General features: G+C 41.2%; 1 protein-coding gene across 4 annotated transcripts in view; it reads right to left on the bottom strand.

Annotated features, from left to right (window-relative positions):
- LOC112231114 (bifunctional heparan sulfate N-deacetylase/N-sulfotransferase 1) overlaps positions 1-18,661 on the bottom strand; it is a 126,543-nt gene extending 107,882 nt beyond the window's left edge. For 2 of the 4 annotated variants that reach the window (XM_024397680.2, XM_024397682.2), the window contains exon 1: positions 18,477-18,659. The gene's annotated coding sequence lies outside the window, so the exon portion shown is untranslated. Of the gene's footprint in view, positions 1-18,476 lie in introns of all 4 variants that reach the window. The other 2 variants (XR_002950416.2, XM_024397681.2) reach the window with 2 other exon arrangements.
- Between the last annotated feature and the right edge of the window lie 433 nt (positions 18,662-19,094).

The raw sequence follows: 19,094 nt of genomic DNA, 5'->3' as shown, positions 1-19,094 counted from the left end.
ATTTGTTGCCTAGACTTTACTGCAAATGACAAGTCTTGAGAAAAAAACAATACACTAATATTGCAGTTAGCCATGACAGCATTTATAATAGAACGCTTGTGACCACATACATAAATATTGCACTTAGAGGAGAAAAACATCTTATAGTAGATATAGAATGAAAAAAAAAACTGGCATTCTATTATAGTGGCCACTATAGATATAGATCAAGCGCACAAGGCTACATGTGTGCAAAAATAACATTCACTGAGTTTAAAAAAATTAAAAACACGTTACTGTCAAGTTAAACAACAAAAAATATATATATATTTGGGCTGCTACACTGCACATTATTACATTGTACACTTTCTGCCTGTGGACATCTGTTCTACAATCTGCCAGCAAATGTGAGGCGTTCCTTTCACCTCTATAGTGGCATCCAGCTTAATCCAGGTCCAGCTCCACTTGATCCCTGAATCCACTTGTTCAACAAGCAATGCCTAATTTTCACCTAATTCTGGTGGTCACACGGGGTGGCAGGTAGCCTAGTGGTTAGAGCGTTGGGCCAGTAACCGAAAGGTTGCAAGATTGAATCCCCTAGCTGACAAGGTAAAAATCTGTCGTTCTGCCCCTGAACAAGTCAGTTGACCCACTGTTCCTAGGCCGTCATTGAAAATAAGAATTTGTTCAACGAGGCAAGCTGGACTTGCCTAGTTAAATAAAGGAAAAAGAATTAAATAAATTCACCCAATTCTCTCATTCTGAAAATGAACCACATACTGTAGAGGGAAAACATTAGTTAACAGCTAGTGGTGAGTTCATTAGCTAGTTCACATTTCAGATTGCCAGGGTCCAGCAAGCAACTAACGCGTTAACTTGGGAACGGCAAGGAGTCGTATACCAGTTAATACTACAGCAAATTGGTTAGGTTACTAACGTTAGCTAGTGTTAGAACGTCATATGAGCGAACGTTCACGGTCTGACTTTATTAGCAAGCTAATAAACACCATAAAAGAAATTATTTTATCAGATAAATTGGCTAACATCGCTCAACATTTCTGGCTAGCTAACGGACAATTCAATCCAGATAGCAAGGATTGCCTCAAACTTTCCAAATGCCAATAGTTGTTCGGTTACAGCTCATTAAGTACGCTTCATCACCTTCTCACCCCTGTCTCCGTGGTCAGGCTTCTCACCTACCTCTTCCTTATCGTTCAGTGGACACGTTGCTGTAACTGGGAAGCAGACTTTCCAGAAAGCACGTTGATGCTGTAACTAGTAAATTGGTTGTCTCGCACTGCATTATGTTATGTAAACGATTGGCTGAACCTTGGATACAGATGCCAGTATTGCTCCAAACGCCCATCACTCGTTTGTTTACAGTAGTGATCCAACCCCCCTACTAAAGGTGTCTAGTTTGCATCCCTGGAGAGAAGGGGGGCAATATGCCCTTCATGTTACAGTAGGAGAGTGAAGGGGGCAATATGCCCTTCATGTTACAGTAGGAGAGAGAAGGGGGGAGCAGTATGCCCTTCATGTTACAGTAGGAGAGTGAAGGGGGGCAATATGCCCTTCATGTTACAGTAGGAGAGTGAAGGGGGGAGCAGTATGCCCTTCATGTTACAGTAGGAGAGAGAAGGGGGGAGCAGTATGCCCTTCATGTTACAGTAGGAGAGAGAAGGGGAGCAGTATGCCCTTCATGTTACAGTAGGCTATGTCAGAGAAAGAAGTGGGAGCAGTATGCCCTTCATGTTACAGTAGGCTATGTCAGAGAGAGAACGGGGGTGAGCAGAATGTGAGCACTGACACAGATCTACTACAACAGCAAGCTCAAATCAGTCTTTCCCAGAAGACAGAAATACATGCAGTTCAGAAAAATGTATCGGAAGATTGGATAGAACATTCCAGAGTGCAATGTAATAAGAAAATAAATCAGATGTCCATGTGAGATGGGTGTGTTCCAGGGTGTAGGGACTCTGGTGCAACCGAAGGTCTCAGGCTCCACGCCAGCCAGAGCAGTGGAATTACATAATGAAGTGTTTATGGAGCAGAGAGGCTTGAACTGCTGCCTGCCACATCTCTCCTCTACGTTTCATCAACCTTTCCTCCCCATGACAACTCCACCTTTGTCAGCTCTCCAGTGAAATAACACAGACAGGGAAGCAAAAACAAGTCAGTCATTTTTGTCACCGCTCTTGACATTTGAACCCAATTTTTTTTCTCCCTCCAACAGCAATGTAATTCAAACAGCTTGCTTGCCTGGAAGAGATCACACTTCGGCTGACAGAAGGAAAAGAAGCAAGTGAAATAAATAGCAGTGTGCGTCATATGCAAGCATTGAGATGAGCAAAATCAGTAATTCATTCCGTTTGAGCAAGTTATAAAACCCATTTTTGAAAAACGATTTAACTGAGACGAAATGCCAATTCTGGCCTTGACCATGTCTGGGATTGAGCATTTCTTCCAGGGCTGTGTGATGCAGTGACCCTTCTCTGCTTTCCGCTGTTGTTTTCTCTGTCTGCAAACACTGCGCAGTAAACACATTGACGCAATCTCACAACCTGGAATGGAACAAGTACACAGGCTTCATAATCAAATTATTTAATTAAATTCCACTAAAAGGAGCAATTGCTATATAATTGTAAAACAGTGCATGACAATCTCTTCAGTTTTTGCTTCATTTAAAGTGAACAATTCTGGAGTGCAGGGCTCAGCCGCATCTGCTTTCTGCAACTAATACCCATCAAGACACTGGTTCCTGACATCATTAGGGACGTAAACAGTGTCCTGGCCACTGGAGTTTAGCTGCTTGTTAAGAAACATACCTACTGGACATCTACGCATGACAACTTTTACATGGAGAATCCATTTACTGGCAAGATTAGGAAAGAAACTTAGGCATTACATGCCAACACAAAACTCTGAACCTACACATCCATGCATAACTGACCAAATATGAAAAACAAGCATTGTACTGTTGAATTCTGTGAGTGTGGAAGAGGCGACAAATTGTTGATTACCTGCTAAATCATGGCCGCCACGGCAAAAGAAAAAAAGTCTAATCTTTCCCTTTGCCAAGATATAATTCATCCACCTGACAGGTGTGGCATCTTGAAGCTGATTAAACAGCATGATCATTATACAGGTGCACCTTGTGCTGGGGATAATAAAAAGGCCACGAAAATGTGCAGTTTTATCATGCAACACAATGCCACAAATGTCTGCGGTATTGAGGGAGCGTGCAATTGGCATGCAGATTGCAGGAATGTACAACAGAGCTGTTGCCAGATAATTTAAATGTTAATTTCTGTACCATAAGCTGCCGCCAACTGAAGAATTTCTTCAGAAACTTTCAGAAGCCACCTCAGAGCAGCTCATCTACATGCTCTTCATCCTCACCAGGATCTTGACCAGAATGCAAGTCGGTGTCATAACCGACTTCAATGGGCAAATGCTCACCTTTATGCACACGCTGGAGAAGTGTGCTCTTCATGGATAAATCCGGGTTTCAACTGTACCAGGGGCATGGAAGACAGCATGTATGGCGTCGTGTGGGTGCATTTTATCGATAGCCATTAGAATGCACAGAGATACCGTGACGAGATCCTGTGGCCCAATGTCGTGCCATTCATCCACCGCTATCACCTCACGTTTCAGCATGATAAAGCACAGCCCCATGTAGCAACGATCTGTACACAATTCCTGGAAGCTTAAAAATGTCCCAGTTCTTCCATGACCTGCATACTCAGACAGGTCACCCACTGAGTATGTTAGGGATGCTCTGGATCTACGTGTACGACAGTGTTCCATATCCCGCAACTTCACCCAGCCATTATAGAGGAGTGAGATAACATTCCACAATCAACAGCCTGATCAACTCATGCTGCATGAGGCAAATGGTGGTCACACCAGATACTGACTGGCTTTCTGATCCACAACACTACCTTTTTCTTGTAAGACGAGGCCCACACTCACTACATTTTTTTTTTTTACTTGTCTTTGTAAGAGTTGACATATTCAAAAGCACCAAACTGTCTGTTTAAAACAACTAGCACACAGCTCAGACACTGGAGGTCGACCGATTAATCGGCAGGGTAGCCTAGTGGTTAGAGCATTGGACTAGTGACCGAAAGGTTGCAAGTTCGAATCCCCGAGCTGACAAGGTACAAATCTGTCGTTCTGCACAAGACATACCACGAGGGGTCTCTTCACAGACCTTAAGTCCAAAACAGACTCTGGGAAATGCAGAGTACTATATAGAGCCATGACTACCTGGAACTCTATTCCACATCAAGTAACTCAAGCGGGCAGTAAAATCATACTGAAGAAACATAAAAACTACCTTATGGAACAATGCAGACTGTGAAGACACACACACACACGAAAATGTAATATTGTGGTATTATACATTCTGCATTGTAGATATGTAGTGGTGTAATAATGTCCTATATCATGTACTGTTTATTTTTGTGTTGACATTGCCTTAATCTTGTTTGGACACCAGGAAGAAGAGCTGCTGCCTTGGCAGGAACTAATGGGGACCCTTAATAAATACAAAATATTATAAGTGCAGATACAGGGCTGCAAATCAATAGAATGATTGACTGCACCTGAGACCCAAAGTCACAAAATGGACAGCAGTCAGCTTCACATCCATAAGGAAATACTGTCTAGTCCTGCTGGGAGAGACCTGGCCTACAATCTCTGACTAGACACTTACGTGAACACTTCTTATCAATTCTTCATGTTCAGAACAAGACATGGCACCATCCCTGACTGATAAAAGGAATCTAAATCTACATCAGTCATTGTGACAGGTCCATACTGTGGTGCATGACATCAGTGAAAACCTGGACTGTAACAAAAGGAAACCTGGAGCAGGCTCAAGGCTGGGCGAAATCAGTTGATAGCAATAGAACATGGGACTGGACACACACACACACACACACACACACACACACACACACACACACACACACACACACACACACACACACACACACACACACACACACACACACACACACACACACACACACACACACACACACACACGATGTGTGTGTAGAATAGATAGCTTGGTGTAAACTGTAATATAAAATAGTGAAATCTCCACAGTAAAACATATCACTAAAGCCTACTATAGACTGGGACCATCATGCCAATCTCACCTGGGGGGGGATTTAACTTTTTTTTTTTAATCACATAGCAGCAGACTTCCCACTGTATCACGGCTGACTGAAAATGAAATGTATGGCAGTCTGATACCTGCGGGATGGTATACCACTGTGTGTGTGTATGGTTGTCGACTAATTCACGTTGGCTGAATGGAGATTTGCTTCTCTGGATCCATGTGATTATAAATGCAGGCTTAATACTAACACTAACAGTATAGGCCACCTACAGTGGTAGAGCTGCATGGCTCATTCCCACCAGATTATGGGATCATACACAGATTAACATTATAGCCTACTCAACATTATTCCAGTCATTTTTGCTGCTGGCCTGGCCGGGCATTTATCATGATGCTAACAGGTGAATTTTAGACTTCACCGGTTTGTCAGATCAGTGGATTTGACATGCTGGTAAATACATGTCGTTGTGATTGGCATTTTATAAACCTTACAGCGTGACAAATGTACACTGGTATTGCGAGAGTATGCACTGAATAATGTGTGTTTATGAGGAGTCTTGTTCAAATTAAAAAGGTGTTGCAACCCTAGTGTCAGCTGGCAACGACCAATTGAGTAAAACAGCCTAACTACTGTGCTAAGGGCACTAACCGTAGGGTTTTGCTAATTTGACACGCACTGAAACATGGTGGCTCACGTGTCAGAGGCTCATTACTGTCAACAATGCTGTTCACATTAATTGTGAGAACGTGGACATCAGCCAAATCTAAATTGGTGTAGATTAGTTGGTGAGAATCTCTCCTAATGAAATCAATATGGACGTGGATGACACTGTCGGGTCAAACCGTACTAATCAGAAGACGGGCACAAACACTGCTGCATTAAAGGAAGACTCCTACTGCCAACAAACTTCTTCAACACTGGTCTCCACAGAGCAATAAGTGACTCATTAGTACAAAACAGTGGCACATTCCTATAGCATTTAGACACATTTAGACTATGTCATGATATAATAAACTGCATTCCAAACATGCGAGCAGACAGCGAGTCTGCATTTTTTTATCACTTAACTACTCTCAGTAAATCCTAATTCCATTTCAACCAGTCAAAATAATTCAGTAGAATAAACATAAGGAGCTGAGCTACGCCAAACAAATTACATTTGTGCGGTTTACAATAGTAGCAAGGACACCTGGATAATCATTAGCGTAAGACCAGAGATCAACAGAGCAATCCCAGTCATTACAGAAAATCAGCTAGTTGTCTCCTTGCATGCAGACAAACACGTAATGAACCAGGGCCGGTTTCCTGATAAAACTTTGGCTTTAGTGTGTTTTAACAAATACATCTTCCCTATTAAAAATGGCCGAAGATGTAACATGTGTTTCCCAGAACAGCACGCAGAGAACGATCGCTAAGTGCGTCGTTGGAGCATATTGTTTCGATACGGACAGGATAGAAAGAACGAGAGCACTGCTCTCAGATTCCCCTCCATTCAAATCTTCCCTTGACATCATTTCACAATACTGACGACAGATCAGCTCCTAGAGAGATTTTAGCCCTACCACCTACAGCTGCAAATATTGAGGCGGCTTATCATAGAAAAATGCACAAAATCACAGATTTGCCACGTCATTGCGCACGTTAGGCTACACATTAAAATATACGGAGACAATTTACAGACAGCATACTTGACTATATAATGTCTTATATATAATATATATAATAATATAATAATATATAATTCCATGATTTATATTTTAATGCAGTCATCTCAGGTTGCTTATTTGTATCAACTGCAAAGACATTGGCAACTTTGTATTTGTAGTCAGCTTTATTCTGAAGTTATCAGTGGTCACAGAGAGATGGATAAACCGTGTGATTCTATGTTTCTGAGATTCTGTGTATAAAGTGATGCAGGAGGGCAAAAAAATAATCTAATGACGCACTTAGCTGTTCTACGGCAGGTGTTCGATTACGAGTGTTTTCAAGAGCAAAGTTAATAACGATGGTTTCGGGAAACAGCTCGGAGATTTAGCGATGCTTCTATGAAGGTTCTATGGGTGAACTTAGCCTTAAGATGCTTTTGGAAAACCGGTCCCTGGACTTTGAATACAGTATGTCTGACTTGGAGGGTTTTTACAAGGGATGGAGGCCTAGGAATACATCTAAAGAAAGGGTAAACTTGCCTGTCACTGTGTCTTACTTTAGAGCAGTTTGACAGATCTCTTCTATCATGATCTGTCACTATCTGAATTTAAACCCCATACATTTCCAGAACATCACATGCACCTTATTAATGAAGTCAAGCGGCTCGTCCTGCCAAGAGATAAGAGACCAGCTGCCGATGTATCCCACTGTGAATGAGAAGGAGTTGATACTTGGGCGAGTTTAACACAAATGTTGACAGAGGCAAAGTGTGTTGACAGAGAGGCGAAGTGTGTTGACAGAGTCAAAGTGACAGCTTGCTCAGTGTTGGTTCCAGCCGAGAGGGTGACTGGGCGGCTAGGCAGAACTTGGCAGTGCCAAAATTGCTATGCAGTCCCCAGATTTGGCACGCTCCTCCCAGAGATGAATTACTCTTTCCTCCACGTCGAACAGAATAAGCGCTGAAGGGGAGAGAGACGCTGGCTGACTGGCACAACAAGGACGAGGACCAGTGACAGGCAGTCAAAGGCATTACGTGGCTCGGTCCCTTCACTTCTGGCTACCAAACAACCCACAGGCAGGAACAGTTTTGAGATGAAGGGAAAATTATTAGACCAAAAGGTGAGTTCAAAACAGTTCACCTGACAGGACTGAATCCAAACTTTACACTTGATTTTATGTGCATTTTCCATTTACTGTACTTTGCCGCATTTGGTGACGACGAAATCTGAAAACACTCTGGAGAAAATATGGGTTAGGTACACCTTAAGACAAAAAAAATTACAAGGGTGTGAGAAGCTTACTGGTGTCTCCAAGTGGCCACACCTCTCCAGAGTATGCACAGTTCCTAAGTAATTTCAATGCACTTATGACTCAAAGAAGAATCTTCAACGATAAGGCGTTTTTTTTAAGTTCTCCTAGCTGTGCTGTTGAGGAACTAGAGCAAACACACTTGCAGTTGTTTTGTTTGGAACTCAGCCCTGCATCCCCGCCATCACACAATTACTGTTGTTGTTTACGCAATCCAAAAACGGCCCATTATAAATCAATCTGGGTCAGGTGGGCATCATTTGAAAGCTTGTTCTACTGCCAACATGTCTAGCTAGATACGTTATAACGTACGATCTTACAGTGTTAGGCTTTCACAGGGCAACCGATCATAATTTTGATCCGCATACAAAAGGGGTCATGCATGTATTCAGGTGCGTGTTCCACAGCGAATTTCCTCCACAATAGTCAAACATGTTCAGAATAACACAGGGTATGACGCCATGTCATCTGGTAAATGTACATCAAACAGGCTTGTTCAGAAGAACCCAGGGTATGACGCCATCTCCTCTGGTAACTGTACATCATAGTGATGATAAACTTTGACACTGTATATGACATGAGTTTTATGATATGGAAATGTGACGTGCATGTTTGGACTCACGGGTGTTTGGATTGGTTGTATGACAGAGGTATTTATTATAACGCTCAACGTATCATCCTTCAAAATACATAATCCTCTTAATTTACAGTGATTGGGGACATTGCCCTTTGTAGGGTGCTGTTAAAAATAGGTGCCCTGGCACTTATCGTAAGAGTAGGGGTGTTAACCCCAGTGTCCTGGCTAAATTCCCAATCTGGTCCTCATACCATCATGGCCACCTAATCATCCCCAGCTTCCAATAGGATCATTCATCTCCCCGTAACTATTCCCCAGATCATAAATGAGAATGTGTTCAGTCAACACACCTGGTAAAACGTGTAAATGAATTTCCCCTCCCTCAAAATAATTCGCAGACGTTTCCCAATCAGCGGGGGGGGGGGAAAGGTGCTGCCAGAATGTATAGAATCGAGTTAGGCAGCAGTTAGTAGGCCACTCAATATTTAATGACAGCGTGCTGACAAATATATACTGAACAAAAATATTTAAAAACGCAAAATGTCAAGTGTTGGTCCCATGTTTCATGAGCCTAAATTAAATATCCCAGAAATGTTCCATACACGCAAAAAGCTTATTTCTGAAATGTGCACGTGTTTACATCACTGTTCATTTCTCCTTTGCCAAGATAATCCATCCACAGGTGTGGCATATCAAGAAGCAGATTAAACAGCATGATCATTATACAGGTGCACCTTGTGCTTGGGAATATATGTCTCAAGTTGGGGGAATATATGTCTCAAGTTGGGGGAGCATGCAATTGGCATGTTGAATGCAGTGTCCACCAGAGCTGTTTCCAGAGAATTTCATGTTAATTTCTCTACTGCATCTTTTTAGAGAAATTGGCAGTACGTCCAACCAGCCTCACAACCATGTGTAACCACGCTAGCCTAGGACCTCCACATCCGGTTTCTTCACCTGCAGGATCATCTGAGATCAGCCACCCGGCCAGCTGATGAAACTGAGGAGTATTTGTGTCTGTTATAAAGCCCGTTTGTTGGGGAAAACTCATTCTGATTCTGCTGGACCTGGCTCCCCAGTGGGTGGGCCTATGCCCTCCCAGGCCCACCCATGGCTTTGCCTCTTCCCAGTCATGTGGAATCCATTGATTAGGACCTAATGAATTGATTTCAATTGACTGATTTCCTTAAATGAACTGTAACTCAGTAAAATCGTCTAAATGGTTGCATGTTGCGTTTATATTTTTGTAGAGTATATATATTTTAGACTACAGAGCCAAATGGCGGGACATGATGAGAGTTGATATTATTACTGTTACTATTTATTAATACTATTTATTTAAGCTGCTATACAAAGTCACTTTCCTAGTCTTAATTCATTTTGATTAATCGTTCATACTGCTATTACTACTACTACTTATTTTTGGACTTTGAGAAGGCAGTCTATGGGGGTACCACAGGGTTCAATTCTCAGGCCGACTCTCTTCTCTGTATATATCAATGATGTCGCTCTTGCTGCGGGTGATTCCCGGATCCACCTCTACGCAGACGACGCCATTCTGTATACTCTGGCCCTTCCTTGCACACTGTGCTAACTAACCCCCAACGAGCTAGAATGCCATACAACACTCCTTCCGTGGCCTCCAACTGCTCTTAAACGCTAGTAAAAAACCAAATGCACGCTTTGCAACCGTTCCCTGCCCGCACCCGCCCAACATCACCACCCTGGACGGTTCCAACCTAGAATATGTGGACAACTATAAATACCTAGGTGTCTAGTTAGACTGTAAACTCTCCTTCCAGACTCATATTAAACATCTCCAATCCAAAATCAAATCTAGAATCGGCTTTCTATTTCGCAACAAAGCCTCCTTCACTCACGCCGCCAAACTTACCCTAGTAAAACTGACTATCCTACCGATCCTTGACTTCGGGTGATGTCATCAACAAAATAGTTTCCAATACTCTACTCAGCAAACTGGATGCAGTTTATCACAGTGCCATCCGTTTTGTTACCAAATCACCTTATACTACCCACCACTGCGACCTGTATGCTCTAGTCGGCTGGCCCTCGCTACATATTCATCGCCAGACCCACTGGCTCCAGGTCATCTATAAGTCTATGCTAGGTAAAGCTCCGCCTCATCTCAGTTCACTGGTCACGATAACACCCACCCGTAGCACACGTTCCTGCAGGTATATGTCATTGATCATCCCCAAAGCCAACACCTCATTTGGCCGCCTTTCCTTCCAGTTCTCTGCCGCCAATGACTGGAACGAACTGCAAAAATCACTAAAGTTGGAGACTTATTTCCCTCACCAACTTTAAACATAAGCTATCTGAGCAGCTAAACGATTGCTGCAGCTGTACATAGTCCATCTGTAAATAATCCATCTGTAAATAGCCCACCCAATCTACCTACCTCATGCCCATATTGTTTTGATTTACTTTTCCGTTCTTTTGCACACCAGTATTTCTACTTGCACATCATCATCTGCTCATTTATCACTCCAGTGTTAGCCTGCTAAATTGTAATTATTCGCTCCTATGGCCTATTTATTGCCAACCTCATGCCTTTTGCACACACTGTATATAGACTATTTTTTTCCTACTGTCATTGACTTGTTTATTGTGTTTTTGGCTTGTTTATCCCATGTGTAACTGTGTTGTTGTCGGTCACACTGCTTTGCTTTATCTTGGCCAGGTCGCAGTTGTAAATGCGAACTTGTTCTCAACTAGCCTACCTGGTTAAATAAAAGGTGAAATAAAAATACAAATTTGATTCTTGATATTACTGCATTGAGAAGAATTAGCAAGCAAGCATTTCACTGTACCGTGTGCACTTGACCAATAAACTTTGATTTTAGTAAGTCTGTCATCTTAAGTTACTTATTTTGTGAAATCATGGACCAAGTAGAACCTCCTGATACAACTACCAAGCCGATAGACTATCTGAATGGGAGATGAGCTACTTAACTTTTATTTCGGCAAACATTACAAATGGGAACATTATTGCACAAACAATAGATGGCTTGATGAGCAACTCAGGTCATGCTTCACAGCCTCAAAATAGTTATTTAGGTAGGATTGTCTCCCCATTCATTACATCTCAATTGACCAATATTGCAACCGGACACCGACACAATGCCGGTTATGGGAGCAGGGGGAAGCCAATCTGGGGAGCATATCAATCTGCGGCACACTAATACTGGATAAGCATCTCTGGTAAAGGTTTAAATGGAATACACTAATGGATATTGCACAACTTTAGGATGATCTTGATAATACCTAGAAACAGTGCAGCTTTTTAAAGAGCATTTCAATGCTCAGAGGGATAATTCTCAAGTACACTAAAATCTACAGTCCGGGGCCATAAAACATTAAAAAGATTACTGTGTAAAAACAGCTGGTCTTCATTTTGCTATAAAAAATATATTTAAAAAAAGTCCACTAGACAGGTTATACCAGCACAAGATGGGCTGAAAAGCCATTGCTTGTGGTCAAAATTACACTAAATGGTGGAATAAGGAGAGTGAGTATTAGTTATTATTACTCTACAATCCATCACATAGGAGAAGCATGAGGATTAACACACCTACATGGATAGGACAACATTTAAAATGTTTCTAACAGAAGAACTATAAAAAGCAAATGGATGACCATGATAGCACTGAAAGAGAGAACTTTGGGGAAATGATCAGACCAACAAAAAAAAAACAAGACGACTGACTCCAAAACATGACAAGACTGACTCCAAAACATTACACTGTTGATATTGTGCATTTGACATTTACTGTACTTCTCACAGCATTTGTCAATAACAAAAATCTGAAAAGAGCATTCCTGAAAATGTTGGTGTAGGTGCCACATTCGAAAAAACTGATTACAGGGGTTTGGTATCAGAGCTCTAACTGGTGTCTCCAAGTGTGGCACACACCTCTCCAAACTGAGCACAGATCCTAAGTAATTTCAAAGTACTTTGACTGAAGGAAACATAAAATATGTTGTTTTTTTAGCTCTCCCATCTTTGCCGTTGAGGAACTGAAGCAACCACACAGTTTTTGTTTAGAACACAGCCCTGCATCCACACAATTACTGTTGTTGTTTAAGCAACGCAAAAATGTTCCATTATAAATCTCAATCTGGGTCAGGTGGGCATCATTTGAAAGCCTGTTATATTGCCAACATGTCTAAATAAGTTATAACATACGACCTTACAGTGTTAGGCTTTCATAGGGCAATTCAGACAAACAGATAGGAATTTGGGTGTGCATAGAATGGAGTCATGAGTGCATTCAAGTGTGTGTTGCACGGCTAATTTTCTTCACAATACGACAAACATAGGCTCATTCCTATCAGGACAACCCAGGGTATAGCGCATATCATCCTTTTAACTGTACATCAAACGGAGCGATCATAAATGTTCATTCTGTAAATTACATGAATTTTCATATGGAAATGTGCAGAATTGTACTCACGGGTGTGTGGCTTGCTTGCATGACATCAAAACTATTTATTATAATCCTCAACTCATCTTTCAGAGCACATCAACTCCGCTCGATATACAGCATTCCCCTCACCCTCGTAAAAAAAAAAAATGCAAAAGAATTCCAATTAGCGGGAGGGATGGGGACATTTTTGTGCGTGTTGTACACACGATTAGAAGGGCCGTCAGTTGAAACCCATACAGTGCTGTAAAGCGGACAGCCGTAGCGTTGACGTCATATATACCATGAACAAAATTAAATGAATCATGCAACAATTAAGATTTTACTGAGTTACAGTTCATAAGGAAATCAGTCAATTGAAATAATTCATTAGGCCCTAATCTATGGATTTCACATGACTGGGAATACAGACATGCATCTGTTGGTCACATGTCTTTTTTTCTTCTTTTTTTTAAGTAGAGGCATAGATCAGAAAAACAGTTAGTATCTGGTGTAATCACCATTTGCCTCATGCAGCGCGACATCTCCTTCGTATAGAGTTGATCAGGCTGTTGATTGTGGTCTGTGGAATGTTGTCCCACTCCTCTTCAATGGCTGTGCGAAGTTGTTGGATAGTGGCAAGAACTGGAACACGCTGTCGTACACGTCAATCCAAAGCATGCCAATCATGCTCAAATGGCATATGTCTGGTGAGTATGCAGGCCATGGAAGAAGTGGGATATTTTCAGCTTCCAGGAATTGTGTACAGATCTTTGCTTTATCATGCTGAAACATAAATTGGTTTACGATAGAGAAATTAGCATTAAATTCTCTGGCAACAGCTCTGGTGAACATTCCTGCAGTCAGCATACCAACTGCATGTTCCCGCAAAACTTGAGACATCTGTGGCATTGTGTGATAAATCTGCACATTTTAGAATGGGGCTTTTGTTGTCCTTTGCACAAGGTGCACCTGTGCAATCATCATGCTGTTAAATCAGCTTCTTGATATGCTACACCTGTCAGGTGGATGGATTATATGGCAAAGGAGAAATGCTCACTAACAGGGATGTAAACAAATTTGTGCACAAAAATTGAGAAAAAGATTTGAGCATATGAAAAACTTCTGGAATGTTTTATTTCAGCCCAAGAAACCAACATTTACATGTTGCGTTTATATTTTTGTTTAGTGTGTGTGTTCATATTAGTTGGCGGGGGTCTTCAAAATTGTGTTTTGATGTATTTCTAATACTTAAAAAAGAAATTCTGGTAGATGTTTTCAAAGACCCCTTTTTCCATCTTTCTGAACAGAAATCAAAACATTCCCCTACTCATAATTTTTAGGATGGAAAATTAATATATGCCTTAATTTCTCAAAAATATATACTCTTAGCTTTCATTTGACATCCAATTTGATATGCTCCCATCACGTTGGTGCTCATGAGTCTTTTTACATGAAATGAGAATTGGATATTGGTGTGCATGGATTATGCTATGGCTGTAAGGAGCCGTTACTTTACACACAAAAAAGCCAGCCAACACTTTGAACATACAGTGCCTTCAGAAAGTATTCACACCCCTCGACTTTATCCACATTTTGTTGTGTTACAACCTGAATTTTAAAAAGGATTCAATTGAGATTGTGGGTCACGGTCCAACACACAATATCCCATCATGGCAAAGTGGAAGTGTTAAATATTTTTCCAAATTACTTCAATTAAAAGCTGAAATGTCTTGAGTCAATAAGTATTCAACCCCTTTGCTATGGAAAGTATAAATCAGTTCAGGAGTAAAAATGCACTTAGTAGATACAGTTGAAGTCATCAGAAGTTTACATACACCTTAGCAAAATACATTTAAACTTTCACAATTTCTGACATTTAATCCGAGTAAAAATTCCCTGTCTTAGGTGAGTTAGGATCACCACTTTATTTTAATGTGAATTGTCAGAATAATAGGAGAATGATTTATTTCAGCTTTTATTTCTTTCATTACATATCTAATTGGTCAGAAGTTTACATACACTCAATTAGTATTTGGTAGCATTGCCTTTAAATTGTTTAACTTAGGTCAAACATTTTGGGTAGCCGTCCACAAGCTTCCCACAATCAGTTGAGTGAATTTTGGCCCATTCCTCCAGGCAGAGCTGATGTAACCGAGTCAGGTTTGTAGGCCTCCTTGCTCGCACAAGCTTTTTCAGTTCTGCCCACAAATGTTCTACAGGATTGAGGTCATGGCTTTGTGATGGCCACTCCAATACCATGACTTAGTTGTCCTTAAGCCATGTAGACAACTTTGGAAGTATGCTTGGGGTCATTGTCCATTGGGAAGACCCATTTGGGACCAAGCATTAACTTCCTGGCTGATGTCTTGAGATGTTGCTTCAATATTGGTTGGGATGGTGTTCTTCAGTTTGCAAGCCTCCCCTTTTCCTCCAAACATAACGATTGTCATTATGGCCAAACAGTTCCATTTTTGTTTCATCAGACCAGAGGACATTTCTCCAAAAAGTACAATCTTTGTCCCCATGTGCAGTTGCAAACCGCAGTCTGGCTTTTTTATGGCGGTTTTGAAGCAGTGGCTTCTTCCTTGCTGAGCGACCTCTCAGGTTATGTTGATATAGGACTCATTTTACTGTGGGTATAGATACTTTTGTACCCGTTTCCTCCAGCATCTTCACAAGGTGAAGGGGCGGCAGTGTAGCCTAATGGTTAGAGTGTTGGACTAGTAACCGGAAGGTTGCGAGTTCAAATCCCCGAGCTGACAAGGTACAAATCTGTCGTTCTGCCCCTGAACAGGCAGTTAACCCACTGTTCCTAGGCAGTCATTGAAAATACAAATTTGTTCTCAACTGACTTGCCTAGTTAAATAAAGGTTATAAAAATATATTTTTTTAAAAAGAAGAAAAAAAAAGGTCCTTTGCTGCTGTTCTAGAATTGATTCGCACTTTTCGCACCAAAGTACGTTCATCTCTAGGAGACAGAAAGCGTCTCCTTCCTGAGGGGTATGGCGGCTGCGTGGTCCCATGGTGTTTATACTTGCGTTTATACTTGCGTTTATACTTGCTATTGTTTGTACAGATGAACATGGTATCTTCAAGCATATGGAAATTGCGCCCAAGGAGTAACCAGACTTGTGGAGGTCTACAATTTTTTTTCTGAGGTCTTGGCTGATTTCTTTTGATTTTCCCATGATGTCAAGCAAAGAGGCACTGAGTTTGAAGGTAGGCCTTGAAATAGATCCACAGGTACACCTCCAATTGACTCAAATTATGTCAATTAGCCTATCAGAAGCTTCTAAAGCCATGACATTTTGTGGAATTTTTCAAGCTGTTTAAAGGCACTGTCAACTTAGTGTGTGTAAACGTCTGACCCACTGGAATTGTGATACAGTGAATTATAAGTGAAATAATCTGTCTGTAAACAATTGTTGGAAAAATTACGTCTGTCATGCAGAGTGGATGTCCTATCCGACTTGCCAAAACTAAAGTTCATTATCAAGAAATTTGTGGTGTGGTTAAAAAACGAGTTTTAATAACTCCAACCTAAGTGTTTGTAAACTTCCGACTTCAGCTGTACATGGACTGTGTGCAATAAGTGGTTAACAATTTAACAGAGAATTTTTGTCTCCGTACCCCACACATACAGATAATTGTAAGGTCCCTCCAATTTCAAACACAAAGACCAGGGAGACTTTCCAATGCCTCGCAAAGATGGGCACCTATTGGCAGATGGGGGGGGAAGCAGACGTTGAATGTCCCTTTAAGCATGAAGTTATTAATTACACTTTGGATCATGTATCAATATATCCAGTCACCACAAAGATACAGGCATCATTCCGAACTCAGTTGCAGGAATGGAAGGAAACCACTCAGGGATTTCACCATGAGCCCAATGGTGACTTTAAAACAGATAGAGTTGAACGGCTGTTTGGGGCAAATCTAACACTGCAACAACTTAATATGTTCAAGCATGATGGTGGCTGCATCATGTTATGGGTATGCGTGTCATAGGCAAGGACTATTTTTTAAACAAAAATAAATGGAATATCGCTAAGCACACTCAAAATCCTAGAGAAAAACCTGGTTCAGTCTGCTTTCCAACAGACACTGGGAGATGAATTCACATTTCAACAGAGTTCCTGTCTAGCAATGGTTAACAATCAACTTGACAGAGCTGGAAGATTTTTTTTTTTTTTTAAGTATAATGTGCAAATACTGTACCAATCCAGAAAGACTCAGCTGTAATCGCTGCCAAATGTAATTCTAACAGGTATTGGCTCTGGGGTGTGAATACTTGTGTACATGAGATATCTGTAAACATTTTCACTTTGTCAAGATAAGGTATTGTATAGATGGTAACATTTTGTTTTAGCCATTTTAAATTCAGGCTGTAATAGAACGTGGAATAAGTAAAGGGGCATGAGTACTTTCTGAAAGCACTATATATCCATGGCAAACTGAGTCGATTTGAAATGGCATTGTACAACAGACCAGTCAACTCAACAAAGGTAGCCTACTTCAACACACAAGTGACAACCAAAAATTGCCATTATTGCATTTTTAGTGAGCTACACTTCAGTTATTACACTCAAACTGGGAGCATCATTTACCAATTTAGTAGCCATGGCCAAGTACACACAAAACGAATGTTAAGGTTTACGTGCGAATTACATTGCGGCAGGCTCCATCACTGGAGTTCTCACGTTATAGTATAAAGTGTGCATTGGAAACCGGTATGGTTACACTTAAACATAGGCATAATAAGATGCAGTCAACATATCCTTGTTACTATGTTGTTTCATATTCATCAGCCCAAAGCAAAGTGTGAGTCTTCTGAAATCTAAGTAACGTTAAACGAGCACGCATTATAGTAGATCTAGTCATCAATCATTACTCAGCAACTGTGCATGAAAACAAATGTTCTAGCTACAATGAAGGTAAACGCTATCCTACCCAATGTTAACTAGCTAGTCAGTTTAATAGATAACACAGCCAGCCAGCTAGTTTCGGGGGTTTTCCAAATCATGATTAGCTGGCTAACAGAACTAGCTGGCTAATTGAATCAGTGTAAAAACTAACATCACCACCTGATAAGGCTAGCAAACTAGCTATCATGCAACAGCATGGCAGTTTTCCAGAATTATACATCACTGTAAACTTCTTGTTTTGTTATCAAGACAGCTCACAAGCAACAGTGGTTAAGATTTTAGACACGAACATTTACACATCTAGCTAACTGACGTTAGCCATGTCCTCGTTGCTTTGTAGCTTACCTAGCTAGCTGCCACTCACTCTTGAGTCGAATTCGGAGAAAGGGGGACTTTCAGAGGCCAGCGTTCCCATAACCCATAAATCCAGCTGCACGCTTACTAGACAAACACATTTAACAAAATAGCAACTTACCCACTTGATTGTTTCGCCGACACGACCAGCTTGGTGTATACAATCTGGATCTAGAGTTTGACATTAGCAGTAGCTAGCTTTACCAGTATTGGGGCGTCCCGGTTTAGATGTGGTTTGTTACTGGTGGAGAGAAACATGAGGACTCGCCACCCTCCTTCACCTCGTCGCCTTCTCGGATAAGCGATTGTTCGCTAGAGGGCGCAATAACACCTCCCTCCCTCCCTCCCTCCTGCCTGCCCTCCCCCCCTCCTGCCCTCCGTCCCTCCCACTAAAACAAAACAAACGTGTCTATACTTTGTTTTATAAAGCAATGCATGTTGAAAACAAGCTGATAGGGCTCATGGTAATTTTCTATTGTTTAAAAAAATATATACTTTGGAAAAAGGACTATGGTCAATGATGCTTGTTTGGCATTCCACTGAATATTCTTGATGTGATAAGAATAATCTCTCTCTAGCTCCCTCAATCTCCCACTTTTAAGGAAAATGGGTTTCATACTAGATGCCTTCTGACGCTTATGGGGCAGGGACCTGAAAGTCCTCTGAGTTGGTCCATTGCTTTTCAACCGATACATGGGTCTTTAGATCTGTGGATGCCATAATGCACTTATTAAAATCA

Source organism: Oncorhynchus tshawytscha, linkage group LG33 (genome assembly GCF_018296145.1).
Source record: "Oncorhynchus tshawytscha isolate Ot180627B linkage group LG33, Otsh_v2.0, whole genome shotgun sequence".
Lineage (NCBI taxonomy): Eukaryota > Metazoa > Chordata > Actinopteri > Salmoniformes > Salmonidae > Oncorhynchus > Oncorhynchus tshawytscha.
This window is presented reverse-complemented; position numbering and strand designations above follow the sequence as displayed.